Genomic DNA, 8,545 nt, shown 5'->3' with positions numbered 1-8,545 from the left:
TGAAAAGGAAATGTATTTAATACAATTCTGAACAGTATAATTTAACCCATGTCGAGCAGTAGCCAATGGGTAGTCACGATTGGTTTTACTCGCTTGCTTCGTGGTCTGAATTAGTCTCGTGAGAATTACAATGTACGTATAGTTCACTTGGAGATTTGGACGGGTTTGATAAATAGGGGCATGCTTTCTTATTGAATCTGAAAGCGATTTATCATCATTCTAAAAACGTTTTTATTTGGAACCCTGTATGCATGACCTTATTGGTATAGATATTGGTGTTGGGTAGTTTATGTTATATTGTACATTTCACTGTTAGTAATTTTCAGATTTTTTTTCTATACTAATTATTTTTTTTAATTGGCATATTATAGACGTATAAGTACAAATTATAATAAATTTTAAACTTACCTATATAAAGTCAAAAGTACAATAAATCCAAAATAAGACTAAAATAAATGTGAAATATAGGCAGGTACCTATGAATATTGGTTATGTAAAGGGAATACCGTAATATTATATTAATTATACTGAAAGTGTTATAAAAACATACTGCAACTCAATAAATTATGTGACCTTACCATCAATGTCAAACAAACCGTACCTAATGAACAATTTTGGATAGTTATGTTTTTAGAAAACCCGCTTTTAGAGAATGCTTTCTATAGTTATCACGAGATAAGAATAACTAAGTTTATTTTTCGCATAAATATTTTTTTATAACATAAATAATAAATTTGAAGGATAGTTTATGGTTTTTGTAATCCTTATATAAATAATATTAACATAATAACATAGGTGAAAAGTTATGTAAGTATATTCATAAGAAAATTTACTAATTTAAAGTGGAAAGATTATGTAAATTCTATTATCTGGCTATTTTAAATTGTGTAGGTATAACACTCTATTGAAAGGCGCAAGTCAGAAACAAGTTTATTCATATTGCATTTTTTGTATGGCGGAGAAAAAAAATTGAAACTACAGCAACCTAAATGAGGTACTATTACTGTCTATTAGTATGAATAATATGTCGTGTTCCCGTGTTTGTTTAAATAATGCCTATTTTATCAAAATTATTGAAGTGTACAAATTCAATGATTTCTCTAACTTGTGTTCAGAGTGTTATACAAACGTGATAATATATTATTACAGAGGTACGATATTTCAGCTATATTTTATTGTGTATAGTCCAACGAGTGACGACTATGTTGCTGGTCCCTATTTGAGGTGGGTATTATTGTATACCTATATACGTCGGTACACCTGTAAATATATTTTGTATAGGTGCCGAGCAGTAAGCGAAAAAAAGCATATTATATACCTTAATACATTTTATTGTCATTTTTATTTCGTGGAAACGAACCGCGGCCGAAACGACGCGGCCATTACACACCCGTAGATTATATATAATATATGTATAAAATATTTCTACCCCCTGGTTAACATCTCAAGGGCGACTAGAGAAATAGTATTGGAGCGCCGCATACCCGCCAACATCCACACGCGCACACACAGACACACAGACACACACACACACACACACACACATACACACAAACACACACACACACACACACGTTATGTACGTGCTTCGCGCATATATATATATATAATATATAAATGTGTATACAGGATATAATATTATATAGATATACCTATACGAGTGTAATAATAATATGTATGCATTGTGCACGAAATCAACCCCACTGAGATGAAACATACCTGAAACACGTATAGGTACCGAACTCTGCGGCACCGGCTATATATGCGACGGCGTCTGGTTCTTTCCCAACAATAACCAGCGGCGTCATATTATACATATTATAGTAGCCGTAGTGCAACAACGGCAGCAACACAAATGATAATGCTGTCCGGTCCCTTATAATAGTGCGTATGCGCGAGCGTGTATGTGTGTGTGTGTGTGTGTGTGTGTGCGCGTTTGTGTGAGTGTGTGTGTTATATGAATGTAGGTATATAATATTATATATATATATATATATAGTCATGTAGACGACGGACGGACGAGTCTTGTAGTATTGTACGACGACTACCCGAGTGTTATATATTATTATTATTTCCCTTTTACAAAACTAGTTATTCATTTCCACCCCGTGAGGAGCGCGCGCGCGCACACGTTTATCGTCGCCGTCAACTATTTTACGTCTAGCCCGCCGTCTAACCTCACCCGGAATTCCATCGACCGATTTGCAGCTGCCCCTTCGCCGCGGAGCACCACAACAAGAGATTTTTATTTTTCGTCCCATTGTTGCACTATCCACCACTACCACCACCACCACCACCACCACCACCATATACTACCACCTCGATTTCCACCACCACTTTAAGTATACTACAACCACCGTAGTCGTCTTGAACGATCTCGGCTCTACACTGTACAAGAACAGCGTGGTAGTGGGTAGTCGTGGTTGTGATATAGTGGTATATGGTGACCGTTTTAATTGTGGTGTTTGAATCGCGATCGCCGTTCTCTTGCTAACCCTTCCCACGGAAGACTTACGGATATTTAATTTGCCATATTCTACGTATACCAGGTAATAATAACTTATAAGTTATATATTTTATTCTTTAAATTTATATTATAATATCATAGACGTAATTATATGCTGTTCATTTACGGATATCAGCCATCATCAGATATCATACCAATTTTTGCTTTTTCACTACCCTTACGTTCGCAATAAGACCTTTATTTGTATTATTATTATTGTCTTCGACTCGTATTGCGGTACATCGGTTTAACATTATATCGAATACAGATGATATTATTACAATACTCGTTGCACATCATACGCATAACATAAATATCTATTACTATGTGGTGCAGTACGAACTCTGATATTCACCCGTTCTCGTCGCGCAAACCACCCTTAGTCCTGCAGCGCTAGGAAACTTTTCTCCGCCAATCATTCGCGATTCACCCTAATCCATTTTAGCTGATAAGGACTATAACCTATATTTATATGGCTGTATAAAATTGCTTTGAATAAACGTGGTTATTAAACATTCATTTTTAAATATGTCTATAAGTGATAAGATTAATTCAGAGATATACTATAGGTAGTTAGTGCCACGGTCGACTATCGAAGTCTTTGAAAAAACGCTTAGCTCTGATATGGATTATATTTTAAGAAAAAAATTATAAGCTTTTTAATTTTTTTTGTATCTTCTTTAATTTAATATGTTAATTTTTTCACTTTTATTTTCTACTTAAATCCATGCATGTGGCAATAAGAACACGTGAAATCAATAATTGCAGAATACCTACATATTACCTATTGAATCGAATATAAATTATAGTTTCCGTCATTATAATACATCAAATCTCGTGCCAATTTTTTACAGCATAAAATAGGAGTGGTTTGCAGAAAAAAAAACAGTTTTCTCGTGAATATTTTACGATTTTTTTTAAACACTAATTTATTAGTGTATTATTAATTTATTATCTTGTTTAAAATACTTTTAATATGGTTTAACATGAAATACAATTATTACACTGATATCAGCTATCAGATATATATATATACCTATATTCACACCTGTCTGGCTGTCTGTCTCTTTGATTCTACCCCCTCCCTCACCTACTCTATAAACTCAATAATATAATAAGTCTGGCTTTAAATATATTATACTAAACTTAATTTGAGCAAAGATTTTTTATTTAAAAAACATTATTTTAAAACACAATAAAAAGTGGCTAATTATAAAGGTATCTTATGGATTATATTATACTAAAATAATATGTTTGTTAAGCTTTTCATTTAAACTTATTAAACAAATAAACCTTATAAACGTAAATAAATCTTGGTTTTATAGTGAATTACGAATTTATATATTACTCGACGATAGTTTCGATTTAAATCCATTAGATTTGCTAACTAAGACTTAAGGTTTTGAATCTTCATCGTGGTGGTTTTCGTCTGTCAGATTATATATTGTTTAACAGCGCATTTTCTCACAAAACTATGGAATACACCCGAATGTTCAGGCATTTTACAACTTATTATATTTATGGAAGCTTTCAATTTGTATAATAAAATATATTACATGAAAAATGAAGAAATCTAAACTAAATAGTTTCGTTACATTCACTAGGTTATAATTTATAACTTATAAATGTATCTTGTGTGATTTAGATAATTGTTATATTAATTTGGAATGAGTATTTTATTATGATGATGACTGTAAGTGTTAGTTGATAGTGTATAATTGTGTGTGTTATCGTATATTATTTGGGACCATAACCCGTTTTTTACGTTACAACTTGTTTGGTAATGCAGACAAGAATGTGCCGTAAAACCTATCGACTACATTAATGTAGTCTGTGACTTATACCAAGCAGTCGTCTACGTTGCTATCTTAAGTCTGTGTTTTAACGGTTCTTCATAATAATATATATACGTTCGTTATGTCATTAAGTGTACATTTATGTTGCTTGGACGAATCTTCTTACGTATTAATTAAAATGTATGCGTATACAAATTTAGTTATGCAGGGAGAAAAAATTGTGAACAGCATTAATTTCGTGTATATATATTTATTATTATTGAAATTTAAATTTAAATTTGGAAATATTAGCACACTGTAGAAATTCATTTCAAACATTAAGCATTTAATTATACCTACCTATATATAGATAGATAGATAGTGCATAAAAAATACTCTGGGTATTTTAAAATAATTGAGTCGTATAGGCTACAAAGTACCAAACGCATTTATTGACGATTTATTTATTTAACCCTGTGTGGCTGTGTGTGACTACATAAAAAAGGAAAATCGCATTATTATGTGTAAATGGTATAGGATGATTATATGCGTTTGTAATAATATTACTACTATCATTAAAGAAAATTATAATAATTTTCAATTTGCCCGATCGCAGCGTAATATTTAGCCATGAAAAAATAAATATATAACAATATTATAAACTAACAAAAAGTGAATAGCTCGTAATTGTGTTCGTATCGTGAAATTCTGAAAGAAATTCCAAATCAAATTATATCGTACACTGCTGTTTTACATAACAATTAGTTTTCATCGTATTTTTTATTAATAAAAACGGAACTCTTATGCGCATTTTAAATACACTTATGATATGCATACGTCTGCGGGGTGTCTGCGTAATGAACAAAATTAATTATAATACACTCTGTGTTGCATGCCGAAACGGCGAATTAACGCCTTCGGGCGACCTTGGGATACTATATGCGAGCACACCAACAGGTGCACGAAGTCGGATGATTGTGACCGACACTGCACCGGGGAGGGTAGGTAAGGTATGTACCTGTACATAATTAGTGCAACAGCGGATTATTGCATCGTGGAAATCGTTCGTGCGTTGTGCAGGCACGTGTGTGTGTGTGTGTGTGTGTGTGTGCGTGTGTGCGTGCGTGTGTGCGTGTGTGTGTGTGTGTGTGTGTGTGTGTGATGCAATGTAATGTAATTATTAGTATCGGACGTCTCGGGATTACAGCGAGAGATTACACCGTGGACGATCGGTTGGATACGGTGGGTGGGGCAAATTCCTGTGCGCGGACAAAATATTTACCGGAAAAACGAATAGTAACGCGCGATGTTTAGTCTCGGGTTAATTGAGTTATAGTGAGCAGTCGTCGCAGCCGTTTCGGATGGGTGACCGTCGGCACGACGTGCGCCGCAAGTACACACACGCACGCACACTTGCACACACACATACAAATATACATCGCGATTGGAAAAACGACGTCGCGACCATCATTATTACCACATGCATATAATTTATTAAAACGTGTTTTATAATGTGTATAGAAACAAAATTATTATTAGGTACTCCGAAAACGCTTGACTAGTCTGTCTGTCTGTGCAGTGTGCGCGAAGGCGAACGAACCGATTTCGTTGTTTACAATATGTATAAATGGTATATGTGTATATTATAATATGTATTTATATAAATATACGATACTATAATATATTGGTGTATCGTAACCAGACACAGCCGCCGGCCGTTTTCAGAGGTCCCTAGACTAGAGTAATATTTACGCGCGCGTCGATGTCGGGCACGGTCTCTCCCCGCCGCCACCTCCACCGCCATCGAGTCCGGCGGCGGCGGCGGCGGCAGTCGTATAAATTACCGCTAAAACGGGGCGCGAGCTATTGCCGGGCTTGAGAGGCGCGTGAACGACGCACACGTATTAAAAAACAATGAATGCGTGTGTGTGTGTGTGTGTGTGTGTGTGTGTGTGTGTGTGCGTGTGTGTCTACGCCGACACCGCCTATTCTGCCCATAATGATAATAGTAATAATAATGATAATATTACAATAGATTGTAAAAAGATTGTTCTGCACGTCCATCCAAATAGTCTCGGTTTTTTAAACATATGTATAGGCAGTAGATACCTTCTAATCGGTCTTATGTTTTTTTTCGTTCTCGATACTAGTACCCTCCTAATTATAATGGGTTTCGGTGAAAAATACCTATGTATATACTATACACGTTACACCGTGAATATTGAATTGTATGCAGTAGTCGCGTTTTAGGTACCACTAACTCGACTTGTGCGTATGCACATATTATTATTATAGTTGTACGTCTGGCGACGACCGAGACGACTGTGCTGTGGCTATGACGGCTTCGGCGTGGGGGAAACCAGTCCCGATAAGTCGTAGTTCCTAATGCCGCGTGTTCTCCTATATGCATATAATATATACATTTATTACATGTGAGTGTGTGTGTGTGTGTGTGTGTGTGTGTGTATGTGTTATATATTTGGCCGTCGACCAATTTTCGATGTCTGGCCCCCTCTGACTCCCGGTCTACAGTTCTCGCTCAACCCTTTTCCTCCCATCTCACCGGGTCAAGTCTGTGACCGACCGCCTCACACAGACACACATGCAATACGCTGCACCGATCGTCTGTGTGTGTGTGTGTGTGTGTGTGTGTGTGTGTGTGTGTGTGTACCGAGAGACGAGCGATCTACGACAGAGACTGTATAATAGCTCGTTTTCTCTAAGGCCGCCGCCGCCGCAGTTTGTGCATAATAATAATAACAACAGTCAAAGTATAAGTCCCACGCGATCGTTCACGAAATGTACGTAAATAGACATATGGAAATGAACGACACTGCGCAGGAACGGAGGAGGGAAAAAATTATAATAATATACGTGATTTACCCTAGGTCGCCGCCGTCGTTGTGCAGCATCTGATAAGACATCCGCCGAAATTCGACGACGGTATGGTTCAAATCGCTCACGCCAATCACAAAACGCAGTGCATTATATAAATATACATAGGTATTATTGTAATGGCTTACGTACGTGATGATAATGCGTCAATACCGCACAACGACTTTCTCGGTGACATGCGACGGAAATGTTCGACTCGACCGTGCTGAATTATATCTAGAAATATCCGCGCACTACAATATTGTAAATTTTGTTTCAAACAATCCGAAAATCGTCGATGAACTCGACCTCCGGTGCAAAAATTCTTAAAATAAAAGTAACGGAACGAATTTTTTATAAAAATGTCAATGACAGTGGGTACATCGTCGTATGGCCCACAGTCGATACTCCGATAAAATATTACATAAATATTATTTATACCTACTACATTATATCCGTTCCAGTAAATGTATTTAGAAAAATAATTTTAAAAAAAAAGCTTTCATATAAAAATATATAAATGCGTTTAATGTTTATTACATCACAGATTGTACCACAAGTTATAAAACGTATACCGCTATGTGTTAAGGGATGTCTGCCTTACGACAACCCTCTCGATAAATTTAATTTAAGTCGGCTACACATATATTTTATTGCGTGTGCGAGTATAAAATGTGTCTGCATAGTTTTACTACCGTTTTTAATGCCCAAAGACAACAAAATTCGCATACGACTAAATACTTAGAAATTAATTCTAGCATTTTAAATATATTATATTGAAGTACAGACAGTACAGTACACTGTATATTTTTCTCGTTGTGCTTTCAATACCTTTAAACAAAGAAAAGTCAATATGACGAAAATAATTTGTAAATGTACTGTACATACTTTTCTTCCTAGTAAACTTTATATTAACGTATATCATAATATTATACCTAATAATGTGTGTAAAATATCCATATGTATAATATAACGTACGTGTTTGGTGTATCTTAAATAATGATATAATATCGCCAATATCGGTAGTATAATTTATATCCGGGGTATCGTATATTTTGTTTGTTCGCTATATTATGCAGCGTATTGAACATTCGATCTTACCATCTTGGAATACTTGTAAATAATTTTCACGTTTAATTCGATAAAGTGTCCCCCGGGCACTCGCGAGTTTAAAGGTTTATTTGAATCGGTAAGACGGTAACCGCTCGCGTCTTGACTCGAGTTGCTTTTCGAATGAGGATTCTTTTATTCGTGCAAACCGACATAAAAGGGTAGGCACGTTGAAAACGTAAACTCGCGCGTTCTTTAAACGAACGTGGCTTTTATCTAATATATATTTGTTCGCCGCGGAGTTACATATACCCAGTGGAATCGTAGTCGTCTCCCCCTG

General features: G+C 35.6%; 1 protein-coding gene across 2 annotated transcripts in view; it reads left to right on the top strand.

The window, feature by feature from the left end:
• Positions 1-2,375: 2,375 nt before the first annotated feature.
• The window catches only part of LOC111029901 (broad-complex core protein-like), an 80,508-nt gene continuing 74,338 nt past the window's right edge, over positions 2,376-8,545 (top strand). For both annotated transcript variants that reach the window (XM_022309144.1, XM_022309146.1), the window contains exon 1: positions 2,376-2,549. The gene's annotated coding sequence lies outside the window, so the exon portion shown is untranslated. The remainder of the gene's footprint in view (positions 2,550-8,545) is intronic.

Source organism: Myzus persicae, unplaced genomic scaffold (genome assembly GCF_001856785.1).
Source record: "Myzus persicae strain clone G006 unplaced genomic scaffold, MPER_G0061.0, whole genome shotgun sequence".
Lineage (NCBI taxonomy): Eukaryota > Metazoa > Arthropoda > Insecta > Hemiptera > Aphididae > Myzus > Myzus persicae.
Note: the sequence above shows the minus strand (reverse complement) of the source record. Positions and strands in the feature narration are given on the sequence as shown.